The sequence below is a fragment of the Schistocerca gregaria genome, chromosome 3 (assembly GCF_023897955.1).
Source record: "Schistocerca gregaria isolate iqSchGreg1 chromosome 3, iqSchGreg1.2, whole genome shotgun sequence".
Classification (NCBI taxonomy): domain Eukaryota; kingdom Metazoa; phylum Arthropoda; class Insecta; order Orthoptera; family Acrididae; genus Schistocerca; species Schistocerca gregaria.
Window position 1 is genome coordinate 510544554 of NC_064922.1, and position 19905 is coordinate 510564458.

Genomic DNA, 19905 nt, shown 5'->3' on the forward strand with positions numbered 1-19905 from the left:
CGGCAGCCGGTCAGCAAGCAGGTCGTCTTGGACAGCATCAGTCAGGTCCTCTATCGGCGTAAACACAACCTCAAAGACGTCTACTAGGGCATCCGCTTTCGCAGCTGGTTCGCAGATAGCCTGACCATTGACCATCAGCGGAGGGATACGTTGAGTTCGGCGTAGGAAACTCTTCGTCGTTCTCCAGGCCGTGCCATCGTCAAGGCAGAGGGTGCGACCTTGTTGTTCCAGTCGCGATGGCGATGGTTGTCAATGGCGGCCCGGATGTCCCGACGCATCCTGTTAAGGAGGCGCTTAGTGTCGGCATTTCTTGTCCTCTGCCTCTCCCGGTAGACACTGTTCTTCTCAGTGATGGCCGCACGGATGTCCGGCGGCAGCTGTCGGGAGTAGTCTGGCGGAGTGCGTGGTCGGGGCGGCGTTGCTGTTTCGGCTACGTCGATCGTGGATGCCGCGAAGTGCAGAAGTGCTCCGTCCGCTCCAGCGTCCACAGGGGCCGGTGCTGCGGCGAGTGAGTCCGTCAAGGCTGCCTGAAACCTGTTCCAATCGATACCAGCAAGCGAGATGCCTCTCCTGGGCTGTTGTAGGGCGTCCAGATCTATATCAAAAACGACTGGGACGTGATCAGAAGACAGTGCCGTCCTCCTCGTGGCAGTTATCTGATGAGGAATGCCCTTGACGACCGCGATGTCTATTATATCCGGTCGGCCACGGGCAGGGAAGATAGTCGGGTCGTACGGCCCCACCACAAGCGAGTGGTGATGTTCTTCCACCCTGAGCAGGCAGCAGCCAGCGGCATTTGTGAACCTGGAGTTCCAGGCGACATGTTTGCTATTGAAGTCCCCGGCGACGAACACCTGCCCCCTCAAGGAGAGCAGAGCATCGACGTCAGCAGGGTCCAGCGGACGGGACGGCGGTCTATAGGCAGCGACGAACGTGATGGCGCCCGCCGAGGTATGAACGACGACACCAGTGGCCTCCAGCGTTGCCACTGGTGGAAGTTGTATACCGTGATGACGAATGCCATTGCGGACGTAAACGGCTGTCCCTCCGCCGCCGTCAGTCCATCGGTGCGGTAGCTGGGATAGTTCGCCGCCCTGACGTCGACCCCAGGCTTCAGGTGGGTTTCACTGACGTCGACGGCTTCGTCACGAAGAAATCGGCGGAGTTCGCCGGCTTGGGTGCGGACGCCATTGGCATTCCACGCGACGCCCTTGAGCCCTCTAACGCTTCCCATGATGCTGGGGCCCCAGGTGTCGGCACGGCCTTACATGCGGCGGGAGCAGGAGCGGCCGACGCTGTCGGGAGGGCGGAGCGCGCCCCGGATGCTGCTGCTGCGAAAGAGACGCCAGGCCGTCTCGTTGCTCCTTCGGACGTGGCGCGGGTGTTTGGCCACGCTGGCGAGCGATGGCACGCTTCCACACCTCACACCCACGATAATTGGCTACATGTGCACCGGCACAGAGTGCACACGTCGGCAGACGGGGGCACGCTCGTCCTGCGTGGGCGCCGGCGCATTTAACACATCTGTCCGGCATAGAGCAGTGGCGCACGACGTGATTTATCCCCTGGCAGCGAAAGCACTGCACTGGTCTTCTCCGGGAGCGAAGATCTTTTGTCAGAACCAGGCCGTCTGCGACCCGTGTCAGTTGGTAGAGCTTGCGGTTCTCCACGGTGTCGGAGCAGACGACCAGGAAGAGCGGCATATCATCGCGCGATTTAGGCGACTTCATCTTCACGACTGCCCGGATGTAGAAGCCCAGGTCAGCGAGTTCACGATGCAGGTGATCGGCCGCCATGGAATGGTCGGCCGCCATGTTGAATGGAAGGTCGCGTATGACGATCTTCAGGACCTTGTCAGGCGCGGAAGCATGGGTATAGAAGGGGATGCCACGCTCAGACGCCTCCCGAGTGACTCGACGATAATCGTCAGCAGTGCGGAGTGTGACCCGGTACAAATCACGCCCTGCAGGCTTCACGGTGTACACGGCCGTTGTCCAGCTGCGCAACAACTTCTGCAGTTCCCCATACGACGGCCGATACTGGAGGACCACCGGCGGAAGATGTGAGTCTTTCTTCGGCGCAGGATCGCGCGGCAGGTGTTCCGGCGCGTCAGCGAGCGCGTCGAATGAGTTGGCGATGGCAGTTGGAAGCGCCGTCGATGACTGCATGCGTCTCGCAGTTCTCCGGGCCTGGACGAAGCCGTCGGCGTCAGGGGCGAAATCTTGCTTGGCCCTCTTCTCATTCGGCGAGCTGCGAACATCGGACGTCGTGGCTGTTGCTCTCCTCTTATTGTTCCGCGTGGCTGATGCGCGGTGGAGCTCTCATCTTCGGAATCGGGGAGCGGAGCAGACAGCGCTGTCTTCAAGGGTTCCGTAGCTGTGTCCATCAAATTCAAAGCTGTAGCACTGGTGTTCATAACTGTCCTTCCCTCGGCTGCACATCTCAGCGACTGAAGTGTCTGTGTGTAACTGAGCTCCTGAGGGCGGCTGGCTGATTTAAATCCCCTCCCCCCGCGGGCCGCTCTCTTCACCGTCCGAGCCCGCACGCCGGCGGTCGCGAAGACGTGGGCGTCGGAATCTATCGTAGCGTCGGTGTGCTTGCTACGTCCGCCCAGGTCGCCAGTTCGTACTTCTTGCTGAGAGTCTTCTTAATTACATTCAGTACCGGGTCCGAAGCTTTGCTGAGACTGTAGCAGCAATGTCGGTTGATAAGATCTTCCCTGGTGCGAACTTCGATAGCCTCCCTTATAACGCTATCCCAGTATTTAGAGGTCTGAGCCAGGATCTGGGTATGCTCATAATCCATCTCGTGTTTCTCGGACAAACAGTGTTCTGCTACCGCCGACTTATTTGGATATTTCAGTCAGCCTTTGATGTTCTGGGCAACGATCTTCGATGGTGCGTACTGTTTGTCCGATTAAGTCTTCCCATATATTTGGTATATGCCGGCCTTCCTCAAACCGAGGTCATCTTTCACAGTTCTCAGTAATGCCCGGGTTTATTGGGTGGGCAAAAGGCGGTTTTAACTCGGTGTTCCTTTAACATACGGCCGATTTTCCCCGATAGTGCGTCATTGTACGGAATAAAGACAGTGGCTACCTCTTCTTCCGTGACTTCATCCGTCTCCACAGGTTGTGCTGTGGTGGTGGGACGGAGAGCGCGTCTAATCTGCAATTCCGAGTACCCGTTTTTTCGGAACACGGTTTTGAAGTGTTCCAATCCCTGGGGCAGATTCTCTGCGTCTGAGATGCTGCGCGCCCTGTCTGCTGGTGCTTTTAGTACTCCATTCCTCTGAGAAGGCTGGTGGCAGCTGTCTGCATGCAGGTACAGGTCAGTGTGCGTTCTCTTCCTGTACACGTCGTGGCTCAGGGTACCATCAGCTCTTCTCTTGACCATGACGTCCAGGAATGGTAATCTTCCTTCTGCTTCGGTCTCCATAGTGAATTTGGTGTTTGGATGTATGAAGTTTAGGTGTGTAAGGAAATCCATTAGCTTGTCCCTACCATGGGGGCCAGATGACGAACGTGTCATCGACATAACGGAAGAAACAAGTAGGTTTCGAATTGGATGACGACAAGGCTTCCTCCTCGAAGTACTCCATGTACAAATTCGCGACCACCGGCAATAGTGGGCTGCCCATTGCGACTTCATCCGTTTGCTCATAGTATTCCCCATTAAACAGAAAATAAGTTGAGGTCAAGACATGCCTAAAGAATTCGGTGGTCTTCTCGTCAAATTTCTGCCCAATAAGCTCGACTGACTCTCGTAGAGGCACTCTGGTGCATAGTGAAACCACGTCGAAGCTCACTAGGATATCAGTGTTTTTCATTCGGAAGTTGTCGAGACGTTTCACGAAATTCATGGAATTACGGATATGATGAGGGCATTTACCTACATAGGGGCTAAGCAATTCAGCCAGATATTTTGCTAGCAAGTAAGTAGGTGCCCTAATGTTGCTAATGTTCCTTAGCCCCTATATAAGTGAACTAGAGAATGAGATTTTCTGTTTATGCGCTACTGGCCATTAAAATTGCTACACCAACGAGAAATGCAGATGATAAACGGGTATTCATTGGACAAATATAGTATACTGGAACTGACATGTGATTACATTTTACGCAATTTGGTTGCATAGATGCTGAGAAATCAGTACCCAGAACAACCACCTCTGGCTGTAATAACGTTCTTGATACGTCTGGAATTGAGTCAAACAGAGCTTGGATGGCCTGTACAGGTTCAGCTGCCCATGCATCTACAACACGATACCACAGTTCATCAAGGGTAGTGACTGGCGTATTGTGACGAACCAGTTGCTCGGCCAGAAATGAGCAGACGTTTTCAATTGGTAAGAGATTTGGAGAATATGATGGTCAGGGCACAAGTCGAACATTTTCTGTATCCAGAAATGCCCGTACAGGACCTTCAACTTGAGGGCGTGCATTATCATGCTGAAATGTAGGGTTTCGCAGGGATCGAATGAAGGGTAGAGCCACGGGTCCTAAAACATCTGAAATGTAACGTCGACTGTTCAAAGTGTCGTTAATGCAAACAAGAGGTGAGCGAGGCGTGGAACCAATGGCACCCCATACCATACCATCACTTCCAATGTGCGTTCACGGCGATGTCGCCAAACACCGATGCGGCCATCATGATGTTGTAAATGGAACCTGGATTCATCCGAAAAAATGACCTTTTGCCATTCGTGCACCCAGGTTCGTCGTTGAGTACACCATCGCAGGCGCCCCTGTCTGTGATGGAGCCATTGTCTTCGAGCTGATAGTCCACGCTGCTGCAAACGTCGTCGAACTGCTCTTGCAGATGGTTGTTGTCTTGCAAACGTCCCCATCTGTTGACTCAGGCATCGAGACGTGGCTGCACGATCCGTTACAGTCATGCGGATAAGATGCCTGCTATCTCGACTGCTAGTGATACGAGGCCATTGGGATCCATCACGGCATTGCGTATTACCCTCGTGAACCCACCGATTCCATATTCTGCTGACAGTCATTGGATCTAGACCAACACGAGCAGCAACGTTGCGACACGATAAACCGCAATCCGACCTTTATCAAAATCGGAAACGTGATGGTACGCATTACTCCTCCTTAGACGAGGCATCACAACAACGTTTCACCAGGCAACACCGGTCAACTGCTGTTTGTGTATGAGAAATCGGTTGGAAACTTTCCTCATGTCAGCACGTTGTAGGTGTCGCCACCGGCGCCAACCTTGTGTGAATGCTCTGAAAAGCTAATCATTTGTATATCACAGCATCTTCTTCCTGTCGGTTAAATGTCGCGTCTGTAGCACGTCATCTTCGTGGTGTAGCAATTTTAATGTCCAGTAGTGTACCTTAATGATACCCGTGGTCCACAGTTAGCGTTCTTGAGTAATAATCAAAAACTTTCTCGGTCCCATGTTTGAAACCCACCACCAATTAAATTTAGACTGATAATCAGCAATGGCGGCCGAAGACTTTCGGCATAAGTAGTCACCCTCTTTCTTCCAGCGGCCTTGTCAATGAGGGCGGGGGTGTGAAAAGAAGTTCAGGGCAGTCTCTTGTCCTTGGGATAGGAAACCGTCTAAATCCAGAAGAACCAACTATGATCAGTAGCATGAGGATACAGAAGGCAATGGAAATCACTGCATTAGAGACACAAGACGTGTATCCAATGGACAAGTTGCCTGTAATTGAAGAAGTGTCAAGATGATTTCTCCATTGGTAAAAGATTACGAAATAGCCCCCCATTCGGATCTCCAAGAGGGGACTGTCAAGGAGGAGGCGACCATGGGAAAAAGACTGAATAACCAACGGAATGACAACATTCCATGAGTCGGGGTGTGGAATGTCAGAAGCTTGAACAAGATAGGGAAGCTAGAAAACCTGAAAAGGGAATGCAAAAGTTCGATCTAGATATGGTAGGGGTCAATGGAGTGAAATGGGAAGAAGACAAGTATTTCTGGCCAGATGATAATAAGGTAACACCGACACCAGCAGAAAATGGTATAACGGGAGTAGGATCCGTTATGACTAGGAAGGTAGGGCAGAGAGTGTGTTCCTGTGAACAGTTCAGTGATCAGTTTGTTCTTACCCGAATCGACAGCAGACCAACACCAACAACGATAGTTCAGGTATACATATCGACGTCGCAAGCTGAGGACGAAGAGACAGATGATGTATACGAGGATATTGAAAGAGTAATACAGTATATAAAGGGAGATGAAAATGTAATAGTCATGGTGGACTGGAATACAGATGTAGGGAAAGGAGTAGAAGAGAATGTTACAGGAGAATATGGACTTGGGACAAGGAATTAGAGAGGGGAATGACTAATTGAGTTCTGTAATAAATTTCGGCTACTAACAGCGAATAATCTGTTCAAGAACCACAAGAGCATGAGATATACTTGGGAAAGGCCAGGTGATGCGGGAAGATTTCAGTTAGATTACATCATGGTCAGACAGAGGTTCTGAAATCAGATACTGGATTTCAAGGCGTACCCAAATCACAATGTAGTAGTGATGAAGAGTAGGGTGAAGTTTAAGAGTTTACCCAGGGAGAATCAATACGCAAAGAAGTGGGATACGGAAGTACTAAGGAATGAGGAGATACGCTTGAAGTTCTCTAAAGCTATAGATATAGCAATAAGGAATAGCTCAGATGAAGAGAAATGGACTACTCTAAAAAGGGCAATCACAAAAGTTGGAGAGAAAAGTTTAGGTACAAAGTAAGGCAAGTGCGAAGAAACCATGGGCAGCAGAAGAAATGCTTCAGTTGGTCGATGAAAGAAGAAAGTGCAAAAATGTTCAGGGAAATTCGGGAATACTGAAATACAAACCGCTGAGGTATGAAATAAATAGGAAGTGCAGGAAAGCTAAGACGAAATGGCTGCGTGAAAAATATGAAGAAATCGAAAAAGAAATGATTGTGGAAGGATTGACTCAGCGTATAGGAAAGTTAAAACAACTTTCACTGAAATTAAAAGCAAGGGTGGTAACATTAATAGTGCAACGGGATTTGCACTTTTAAATGCAGTAGAGAGAGGAAAGAGTACGTTGAAGGCTTCTATGAGGAGGAATATTTGACTGATGTAATAGAAGAAGAAACAGCAGAAGAGATAATGGATCCAATATCAGAATCAGAATGTAAGAGAGCTTTGGAGGACTTAAGATAAGATGAAGCAGAAGGGATAGATAACATTCCGTAAGAATTTCTAAAACCATTGGGGGAATTGGCAACAAAACTACTACTCACGTTGATATGTAGAATGTATAAGTCTGACAACTTTCGGAAAAATATCATCCATGGAATTCCAAAGATTGCAGTCAGCTTAACATGCCATGCTTTCTAGTTGCCGACAATAATAATATACAGAAGAATGGAAAGGAAAATTGAGGATGTGTTAGATGACGACCAGTTTGGCTTTAGAAAGGGTGAAGTAGCAGAGAGGCAAGTCTGACGTTGTGGTTAGTAATGGAAGAAAGACTAAAGAAAAATCAAATCACTGTCACTGAGTTTGTGGAACTAGAATAAGCGTTCTGTAATGCAAAATGGTGCAGGATGTTCGAAATTCTGAGAAAAATAGGGTAAGCTATAGGGAGACAGGTAATATACAATATGTAGAAGAGCCAAGAGAGAATAATAAGAGTGGACGACCAAGAACGAAGTGCTTGGATAAAAAAGTGTGTAAAGCAGAGATGTAATCTTTCACCCCTACTGTTCAATCCGTATATCGAAGAAGTAACGATGGAAACAAAAGAAACGTTCAGGACTGGAATTAAAATTCAAGATGAAAGGATATCAGTGGTAGGATTCGCTGATGACATTGCTATCCTGAGTGAAAGCGAAGAAGAATTACGTGATCCGCTGAACGGAATGAACAGTTAAGTGATTACTGAATATGGATTGAGAGTCAAGCGAAGAAAGACGAAAGTAATGAGAAAAAGCAGAAATGAGAACAGCTAGAAAGTTGACATCAGGATCAATGGTCACGGAGTACATGAAGTTAAGGTATTCTCGTACCTAGGCAACAAAATAACCCATGACAGATGGAGCAAGGAGGACATCAAAAGCAGATTAGCACTGGCAAAAAGGGCATTCCTGATGAAGAGAAGTCTACAAATATCCAACACAGACCTTAATCTGAGGGAGAAATTTCTGAGAATGTATGTTTGGAGCACAGCATTGTGAGGTTGTGAAACATGGACTGTGGGAAAACCGGAACAGAAAAGAATCGAATTATTTGAGATACAGTGCTACAGACGAATGTTGAAAATTGGGTGGGCTGATAAGGTACGGAATGAGGAGGTTTTGTGCAGAATCGGGGAGGAGCGCAATACTTGGAAAACACTGATGAGGAGAAGGGACAGGATGTTAGGACATCTGTTAAGACATTAGGGAATGACTTCCATGGTACTAGTGAGAGCTGTAGAGGGAAAAAGCTGTAGAGAAAGACAGATACTGGAATACGTACAATAAATAATTGTGGACGTTGGTTGTAAGTGCTACTTGGAGGTGAACTGGTTGGCATAGGAGAGGAATTTGTGTAAAGCTGCACGAAGCCAGTCAGAAGATTGATGACTTAAAAAAAAATGAGCTAAAGTAAACGATTTTCTGGGAGTGTTGTTATTTCTTTACAGCATAAATAAAATAAATGTTGAGCACTGTACTTAATTTTTTTCGTAAGTCGTACGTTATAGAGGTACCACAGTCACCACCAACACGACAACAGTTAGCTGTGGGACAAGTGCCCAGTGCGGTGGTTTCATGGGCGGGAAGAAACACGTGCCCGAGCGGCATGCACAGCCATACAAAGCACCATTCATGGCGAATCAGGTGGTGGAATCAGCTGCGCCCACTGCAGCTACAGCCCCGCACCATCAAGTACCGTCTGGCGTCCATGGGTGGTTGAGTTGGAGGGAGAAGGAGAAGAAGAAGAACAGCAATGATCCTCGACCCTCCAGATCGTTGGTGGTGAAGGCTCCAGCATGCAACAGCAGCAGCAGAATCGCCAGACACCGTCACCTGGGTGCTCCCAGTGGAACTCACCGCAGCCACCTCCTCCTACTCCTGCTCTGACTGTTCATTCTTGCTTTCACAGAAAGGTATGTGCGCCTCGGCGCATACCCCTCAACCCAGCAGACACCTCCTACCCAATGCCATCATCCACCAGGTCGATGCAGTCGCCTCCTAGTTGTAGTGTTAATGATAATGAACCTGTTGTTAGTGATAGTGCTCTCACTTGTCCTAATAGCGAAAGACACCAGAGTAGCGGCATCATAACCCGTCTAGAATACTCGGCGGTTGCTAGGGACATTAGGGGAGTATCTCTTTCAATAGAATTGAAAATCCGATCGGGAAGTATTGCGTCCTGTCAGGTTTCTAGAAGTATGCCTCCCGGTCCTGGAGACAGAACTCCTCAAAACCCCAGGTGATCTGAGATGTAATGCCGTTAAATGAAACGCAATACTGTGCTGCGAGTTGACTCACACAAAGAGCAGAAGAGAAAAGCCTGCACTACATCTGGGGTGATAATGGCATTATATCTCGGAATACATCAATAGCTGAGTGGTATCGTGAATCCACCTTGGGTGCTATACTGGTACAGTTTTCCGAGATGGATGTAAGAGTCTCAGCTAAAGCACTCAGTCAAATACCACAACTCGACGTCTGTATTAATGTGTTTCGTGCTAAGGATATAGCTGATAAGAAGGCATTTATTAACGCCCGAAATGAAAAGGATCAGGCTTGCTTTGCATAGTCAATCCTGGCTTGAGAAAGAAATTGCACAAAAGATCCGCAGCACACATTTCGAAACGGAATAGGTCTTAACATTCGTGGATGCTAATACTTTGGCGGCATCGAGTTTTCTGTACAGATTCACAACATACTAAAATTTTTGGCACAAAATCCCGGAATAACAGTTCACGTTTATGGCCTGAAGAAACAGAAAAAGCAAGTCGATGAAGCTGATGATGACGATGACAATGAGCAACAGTAGCAGGACAAACGTACTGTCGTTGGACCACTCCATGTTTCGAAACATGCAGGTGAGTGTGATCTTCATATGAACAGGCTGGTCTTCTCTGAAGGTGATAATCATCATTACGTATGGATCAAAGACATGTCCCGCCTCCTTTAATTTCAACTGAGTATACACTATTGGAAACGGCATATTTGCTTCAAGTGCCTAAATATCTTTTCGAAGGAGGAGCATTTAAAAAAGCATCTGAAAACTGTGACACCAAAAAACTGGTACAAGATGCCTTCAGAAGAAAACAATTTCATTTAATTGAAGAATGCTCACCACCAGGAAAGTAGTCCGTAGACTTCGAATGTCTCCTTGCACCTATCACCCACTGTGAAGAGAACCCCTTAGACTCACACACCACCTTCACGCAAAAACACGTACCATATGTGGCAGCGTACCAAATTGCTCGTTCATATAGTTAAACTCTTAACTGCTATTATGTCAGGGATAATACTGCGGTTTGGTTGCTCACTGAGCTTCAAAAATTCTCATGGGATGTTGTTTGGCACCAACATACCCATGACCGAATCGGAAGCGAACAAAAAATTATACAATGATGCAGTTACCTGTCATATTTGTGGGCTGCCGTTAGAAAGAAAAGCTGAAACTGCCCGTAGAGATCATTGTCATCTTATGGGGAAGTTCTGCAGTGGAGCTCACACTGCATGTAAATTTGAAGTACAAGTTACCACGACGCATAACAATTTCCTTCCGTAATTTAGGCTGGTCTGACGCTCATTTTCTAGTTGAACAGCTGGGTAATTTGACATGAAGAAATATCAGATCAGTATCCCACCTGAGAGTATGGAGAAGTATATTTCTTTCCTCGAAACGAATGATGCCAAAAATCACGCTCCGCTTCCTTTACTCTTTACGTTTCATGCAGCCTTCAGAAACTCGTTGACATTCTATCTCAGGAGGATATGCACATCACGCGATCTACATACCCTGATGATGGAATTTTTAGCTTGTGACTAAGAAAGGAGTTTTCACTTATGAGTATCTGGATAGTAAGGCGAAACACAACGAAACCAGGTTACCCAACATGTCTGCATTTACCAGTATTCTCACAGGCGATGCCATAACTAGTGCACATTACGAGCATACCATGAATGTCTGGCAGGAATTCATCATTAGAAATTTGGGTAAATACGTAAGACTACACATGGAAAAGGACGTGCACTTGCTTGCGGATGTTTTTGAAAAGTTCCAGAGTGTATACATGGCCACTTACTCTCTGGACCCTGAGCACCTGGGTTGTCCTGTGACCAAATGCTCAAGAAAACGAAGCACAGCATCGCACTTTTGAATGATGGTGATATGATTCTTTTGTTTGGGAATGGGATTCGTGGGGGACTTTGCCAGTGTGTCCACAGACACACCAAGGAAAATAACGCACGCATGGGTGCGGGGTTCAACGCATCCCTCGATTCAAGTTATATTCTGTGTTTGGATGTGAATTACTTACACGGCCACACCATGATGTGGCTACTGCCAGTTGGTGGGTTTCAAAGGGTGCCCAGAAAGGAATTAGAGGGATTAGGCGGCAAAATAATGGGTCTGGCTGATGATTCTGATGTCGGATTTGTGGTGGAGGCAGACTTCACGTACTCTATTAGTGTGCATTAAACGACAAGCGACTTGCCATTATGTCCAGAGCGACAAGTTCGGCGAGGAAGCACTGTCCCTTAACTGATGACCACTGTTGGACACAAGTAGTGGTATGTAATTCATTATCATAATCTCCAGCAGTGCCACAGCTTAGGGATGGAGCTAGGTAGAATCAATCAGTCCTCCTGGTTGAAGGAGTATTTCGAATTAAATACCGAAAAGAGGGTGGGAGTGACTATTGATTTCGGAAAAGATATTTATAAATTAACAAATAATTCAGTTTTCGGTGAAACCATGCAGATTGTAAGAAATGAACGCAATAGTTTGATTAGGACTAAATGGGAGGTGTGTTGGGGCATAAGAAATTGCATTTGCCAGACCAGATTTTAAGCAGTCCCTATTTTAAAGGAGAACTTCGTTGTTGTGGAAATGTCGAAGGTTTTAGTAGAGTTTACAAAACGTATCTATTTGGGGATGTGTATACTGGACATCTCCAAACTTCACATATACCGGTTCCACTATGTATTTGCTAAGACTCATTTCGTGGAATCAAAGTTACTTTATATGGATACAGCTAGCTTCATTATTGGGTGAAGAACTGCAATCCTTATCAAGTAATGAAGTGTCATGGTAATGAATTTGACACATGTGGACACATAGCCGATAATCCTTACACTATTGTTCCTCACAACAAGAAGGTTAATGGATTAATGAAGGATGAGGTGAATCGATTACCCATTATGGAGTTTGTGTGTCTAAGATCCAAAATATGTGCATATCGCGATTCACAGTCGAAGACTACTTGCAGTGCCTGTACAGTGGTGTTCGCCGTGCTGCACTGCAAGCTCTTCATATGATACGGCAAACTAGTGTTCAGTCGCGAGGTCAAAGGCATACACTGGGCTGCAATCTTAAGTCGGATTCTCACCTCATGACGATAGAAGAGCCATTTGTGCTGACGGGATCGTACCCTCCCGTACTCACACTATTTACTTGAAGCACGAGGGGGGGTGGGGGATTCCAGTGATGTGAATAAGAGAGAGATTGAGAAATTGGCTGAGTGAGAGCTTGTATCGAATAGTATGGCTCTTTTACTATTGTGTAAATATTGTATGTGTATGATGTATGGTGTGTTTGCATGTGTAATTGCTTATTTGCCCATGTGTGTATGCATGCGAGTGCATTTGAATTGTAAGTAGGCTGTATAGGTTTTCTTATTGGTAACGCCACGTAGCACTCTGTATGAAAAATCACTGTCTGTGCTGTGCGCAGTCTGTGGCTAGTTTTCATTGTTGTCTGCCATTGTAGTGTTGGGCAGATAGATGTTAACAGCGCGCAGCGTTGCGCAGTTGGAGGTGAGCCGCCAGCAGTGCTGAATGTGGGGAGAGAAATGGCGGAGTTTTGAAATTTGTGAGACTAGATGTCATGAACTTCTATATATATTATGACTTTTGATGATATTAAGGTAAATACATTGTTTGTTCTCTATCAAAATCTTTCATTTGCTAACTATGCCTGTCAGTAGTTAGTGGCTTCAGTAGTTTGAATCTTTTATTTAGCTGGCAGTAGTGGCGCTCGCTGTATTGCAGTAGTTCGAGTAACCAAGATTTTTGTGAGGTAAGTGATTTGTGAAACGTATAGATTAATGTTAGTCAGGGCCATTCTTTTGTAGGGATTTTTGAAAGTCAGATTGCGTTGCGCTAAAATTATTGTGCGTCAGTTTAAGCACAGTCATGAATAATTTTTCTAAGGGGACGTTTCAGAATGTGTACGCCTGTGCAAATATGTATGCCTGAATAAAAAATTTGTTATTCGCTACCATGAGTCTTTCTCGTAATTTCACAAATCCCTACCTTCACATATATGTATGAGGACGGTAAGAGATGCGGAAGGTGTCGGTTTGAAGCATGTGGGACGTGACATTCAAGACGGAGAAAAACAGAATGCATGAAATGGCTACATGGGACCTTGCCTATCGTGCTGCCCACGTTGGGTTATGGGAGCAGATAGCATGTGAACATGTCCGCTTCTGAAGACATATAGCAAACGTGTCTAAAATTATATTGCCAGTGCTTGAGGAAAATCACAGTCGAAGTATTTGGGCTAAACTACTTGGATCAGGGTGAAATGAGTAAAAAAAGATGCACCCATATTATGCGGTAAAAATTCATTTACTTCTCATCCAACTTAAAAGTAATTTTACATTTTCATAAGCAAATACAGCAAAATTATTTACACACACCTTATTCAGCCGATGGGCAGAAGGACACCCGTAGAATTACAGATATTGAATTGTAGCAAACTTGAAGATTTGCCGCATCCATGAGATCTTCTCCTTCCCCTTCACTAGATGATTGTATCCGTGTGGTCGAATATTAGACTCGATGTCTAAATATCTTTATAGATATGCCAGGATCATCTCAGTGAAGTCCATGGTGGAAATGTGTTAACCATTTTGCACTCTTTCGTGTTTTAGCGCACTTAACATTCTTGAAAGGCCTTGGTAATGCAATGCTTCCTGAGAATGTCTTCGTTATTCTGGCATCTTTTGTATACGCTACGAATGCAACACCTTCAAATATGAACTGTCTATGCTCATCATCATAGACACCCAGAGAGTTTGCAATAATTTTCAAACCTTGGGGTACCACTGAGGAATGATCTGGGTATGGCACAGAACCTGTTCATTTATACAGCTCGTTGCACAACACCGATGAGCGAGCAGTAGTTGATCACACAGTCGTGCAGACTTGCAGCATATATTGAAGCGTGTTCCGGGAAATTTGTCGAAGATTCAAATTCATTTTGTGCATATTTAGGTCCACAATTAATTAGCTCTCTCAGTTTTGTGCAGTCTATTACAGTGATCGGTGATAGCTTCTTGAATTTCCGTGGTAAGAAGCACATAAGCTCGTATACATGTCATATGCTAGGCTGTATACATTTTCATCCCACTGCAGAAGTAAACTGTCATATGGGGAGAACTCTGAATTCAGGTAAACTCTTGCATTAGTTAACTTGCAGTTGTCAAATACAGTGGAATCAGCTGCTATATTACCCGTTTTATCAGACTGAAAAGCAAGTATGATGAATCTTGGCATCTTCACTTCAACAGAGGTTTTTAATATCCCATGTTTTTCTGGATGCCGTCAGTGGCACAGGGTATTTAAAAAACTCTTAAGAGCGTAATGTGCCGGCATTCAAACTTTTACTAACTTCAAACGCTCCTCGTCTGATACGCTGGCGTGAGGCATTGTCCATATTATCTTGCTGATTGTGATCATATTTTTCTCTTGAGCTGCTTGAGTGAGAGAGTTATTGTACGTTGCTTTCTGTACCAGCATGAGTTCCTGCTTAGCGCTCATAATAATCTGCTTCATGTCCTCAAAGAAGCACAAAATCATTTTTGGTCGTATGTATGCAGTAAATCGTTAACACCCAGCAACTGCTCTGTTTTCCGGATCGTCTGTGAACCATCCTGCATTTTCTAAACCATTCAAATCTGTGGGTGATGCTGAGAAGTATATTTTAAGGGTTGTTGTTATGCCAACATTGCCTTTACGGTCAGTCTGAGACACATTGGGTACATAGCGTAATATGAATGATGAAGCATTACGTGTTAGCTTGGATTCCACTGTAGCGCTGCCATCGATTTCCTTGAACGATCAAATATATGAAACTCTCACCCCCCCCCCCCCCCACCCCACCCCCAGGAACCATGGATCTTGTCGTTGATGGGGAGGATTGCATGCCTCAGCGATACAGATGGCCATAGCGTAGGTGCAACCACAACGGAGGGGTATCTGTTGAGAGGCCAGACAAACATGTGGTTCCTGAAGAGGGGCAGCAGCCTTTTCAGTAGTTGCAGGGCAACAGTCTGGATGATTGATTGATCTGGCCTTGTAACACTAACCAAAACGGCCTTGCTGTGTTGGTACCGCGAACGGCTGAAAGCGAGGGGAACCTACAGCCGTAACTTTTCCCGAGGGCATGCAGCTTTACTGTATGGTTAAATGATGATGGCGTCATCTTGGGTAAAATATTCCGGAGGTAAAATAGTCCCCCATTCGGATCTCTGGGCGTTATCAGAAAACTGGCGTTCTACGGATCGGAGCGTGGAATGTCACATCCCTTAAGCAGGTAGGTAGTATAGAAAATTTAAAAAGGGAAATGGATTGGTTAAAGTTAGATATAGTGGGAAATAGTGAAGTGCGGTGGCAGGAGGAACAAGACTTCTGGTCAGGTGAATACAGGGTCATAAATACAAAATCAAATAGGGGTAATGCAGGAGTAGGTTTCATAATGAATAAAAAAATAGGAGTGCGGGTAAGCTACTACAAACAGCATAGTGAACGCATTATTGTGGCCAAGATAGATATGAAGGCCACGCCTACTACAGTAGAACAAGTTTATATGCCAACTAGCTCTGCAGATGATGAAGAAATTGATGAAATGTATAATGAGATAAAAGAAATTATTCAGGTAGTGAAGGGAAACGAAAATTTAGTAGTCATGGGTGACTGGAATTCGAGAGTAGGAAAAGGGAGAGAAGGAAACGTAGTAGGTGAATATGGAATGGGGTTAAGAATGAAAGAGCAAGCCGCCTGGTAGAATTTCGCGCAGAATATAGCTAACACTTGGTTCAAGAATCATAAAAGAAGGTTGTATACATGGAAGAACCCTGGAGATACTAGATGATATAAGATGGATTATATAATGGTAAGGCAGAGATTTAGGAACCCGGTTTTAAATTGTAAGACATTTCCAGGGGCAGATGTGGACTCTGACCACAATCTGTTGGTTATGAACTGTAGATTAAAACTGAAGATACTGCAAAAAGGTGGGAATTTAAGGAGATGGGACCTGGAAAAACTGATTAAACCAGAGGTTGTACAGAGTTTCAGGGAGAGCATAAAGGAACAATTGACAGGAATGGGGGAAAGAAATACAGTAGAAGAAGAATGGGTAGCTCTGAGGGATGAAGTAGTGAAGGTAGCAGAGGATCAAGTTGGTAAAAAGACGAGGACTAGTAGAAACACTTGGATAACAAAAGAAATATTGAATTTCATTGATGAAAGGAGAAAATATAAAAAATCAGTAAATGAAACAGGCAAAAGGGAATACAAACGTTTCAAAAATGAGATGAGTGCAAAGTGGCTAAGCAGTCATGGCTAGGAGACAAATGTAAGGATGTAGAGGCTTATCTCACTAGGGGTAAGATAGATACTGCCTACAGGAAAATTAAAGAGACCTTTGGAGAAAAGAGAACCACTTGTATGAATATCAAGAGCTCACATGGAAACCCAGTTCTAAGCAAAGAAGGGAAAGCAGAACGGTGAAAGGAGTATATAGAGGGTCTGTACAAGGGCTATGAACTTGAGGACAATATTATGGAAATGGAAGAGGATGTATATGAAGATGAAATGGGAGATACGATACTGCGTGAAGAGTTTTACAGAGCACTGAAAGACCTGAGTCGAAACAAGGTCCCCGGAGTAGACAACATTCCATTGGAACAACTGACGGCTTTGGGAGAGCCAGTCCTGACAAAACTCTACCATCTGGTGAGCAAGATGTATGAAACAGGCGAAATACCCTCAGTCTTCAAGAAAAATATAATAATTCCAATCCCAAAGAAAGCAGGTGTTGACAGATGTGAAAATTACCGAACAATCAGTTTAATAAGCCACAGCTGCAAAATACTAACTCGAATTCTTTACAGACGAATGGAAAAACTGATAGAAGCCGACTTCGGGGAAGATCAGTTTGGACTGCGTAGAAATGTTGGAACACGTGAGGCAATACTGATCCTACGACATATCTTAGAAGAAAGATCAAGGAAAGCCAAATCTACGTTTCTAGCAGTTGTAGACTTTGAGAAAGCTTTTGACAATGTTGATTGGAATACTCTCTTTTAAATTCCGAAGGTGGCAGGGTAAAATACAGGGAGCGAAAGGCTATTTACAATTTTTACAGAGGCAGTTATAAGAGTCGAGGGGTATGAAAGGGAAGCAGTGGTTGGGAAGGGAGTGAGACAGGGTTGTAGCCTATCCCTGATGTTATTCATTTTCTATATTGACTTGGAAGATCAGTTGAACGGAATGGACACTGTCTCGAAAGGAGGGTATAGGATGAACATGAACAAAAGCAAAACGAAGATAATGGAATGTAGTCGAGGGGAGAGAAATGGCGGAGTTTTGAAATTTGTGAGACTAGATGTCATGAACTTCTATATATATTATGACTTTTGATGATATTAAGGTAAATACATTGTTTGTTCTCTATCAAAATCTTTCATTTGCTAACTATGCCTGTCAGTAGTTAGTGGCTTCAGTAGTTTGAATCTTTTATTTAGCTGGCAGTAGTGGCGCTCGCTGTATTGCATTAGTTCGAGTAACCAAGATTTTTGTGAGGTAAGTGATTTGTGAAACGTATAGATTAATGTTAGTCAGGGCCATTCTTTTGTAGGGATTTTTGAAAGTCAGATTGCGTTGCGCTAAAATTATTGTGCGTCAGTTTAAGCACAGTCATGAATAATTTTTCTAAGGGGACGTTTCAGAATGTGTACGCCTGTGCAAATATGTATGCCTGAATAAAAAATTTGTTATTCGCTACCATGAGTCTTTCTCGTAATTTCACAAATCCCTACCTTCACATATATGTATGAGGACGGTAAGAGATGTGGAAGGTGTCGGTTTGAAGCATGTGGGACGTGACATTCAAGATGGAGAAAAACAGAATGCATGAAATGGCTACATGCCAAGGAAAGCCAAATCTACGTTTCTAGCAGTTGTAGACTTTGAGAAAGCTTTTGACAATGTTGATTGGAATACTCTCTTTTAAATTCCGAAGGTGGCAGGGTAAAATACAGGGAGCGAAAGGCTATTTACAATTTTTACAGAGGCAGTTATAAGAGCCGAGGGGTATGAAAGGGAAGCAGTGGTTGGGAAGGGAGTGAGACAGGGTTGTAGCCTATCCCTGATGTTATTCATTTTCTATATTGACTTGGAAGATCAGTTGAACGGAATGGACACTGTCTCGAAAGGAGGGTATAGGATGAACATGAACAAAAGCAAAACGAAGATAATGGAATGTAGTCGAATTAAGTCGGGTGATGCTGAGGGAATTAGATTACGAAATGAGACACTTAAAGTAGTAAAGGAGTTTTGCTATTTGGGGAGCAAAGTAATTGATGATGGTCGAAGTAGAAAGGATATAAAATGTAGACTGGCAATGGCAAAGAAAGCGTTTCTGAAGAAGAGAAATTTGTTAACATCGAGTATAGATTTAAATTTCAGGAAGTCGTTTCTGAAAGTATTTGTATGGAGTGTAGCCATGTATGGAAGTGAAACGTGGACGATAAATGTTTGGACAAGAAGAGAATAGAAGCTTTTGAAATGTGGTGCTACAGAAGATGGCTGAAGATTAGATGGGTAGATCACATAAATAATGAGGAGGTGTTTGGACAAGAGGAGCTTGTGGCACAACTCGACAAGAAAAAGGGATCGGTTGGTTGGACATGTTCTGAGACATCGAGGGATCACCAATTTAGTATTGGTGGGCAGCGTGGAGGGTAAAAATCGAAGAGGGAGACCAAGAGATGAATACGCTAAGCAGATTCAGAAGGATGTAGGCTGCAATAGGTACTGGGAGATGAAGAAGCTTGCACAGGATAGAGTGGTATGGACAGCTGCATCAAACCAGTCTCAGAACTGAAGACCACAACAGCAACAACATGAAACTCTTGCATGGAAGGCTCAGCTCGTTTTGGTGCTGGAAGACTATCCTAATTTCATCATTCTTGCTAAATGTTGTCGATGGATAAGGTTTATGCGAGAAGTATTCCTGACGTATAATTCGTCATCATACTCTGCTGGACTGATTATACTAAATGAGGTTGTCATTGCGACGTTTCAGGCCAATTGATTTACTCGTAGTTCGCACGTGTAATCACTTCGCGGTTCGAGAGCGAACTGGCGAGCTATGGACTGCGTGCACTGGATTCATACCATACGCCCATCCTGCCATAGATGTAATCATACAATGATTTTCTCATCGCGAAAGTCAGCAAGTTGATTATTCTGGTCCACAGTACGCAACTGCAAGTAGTGCAACATCTCACCTGTCACTGGAAGGTAGATTGCATTGGTGGGAGTCTCGACAATCTTATACCTTGCTGCAACTGAGGGGATTACGCATCAGCCGGTCGTCGATATAGGAGTTCGTTGCAATGTTATACTCGACACGGATTGCACGGACAGGCA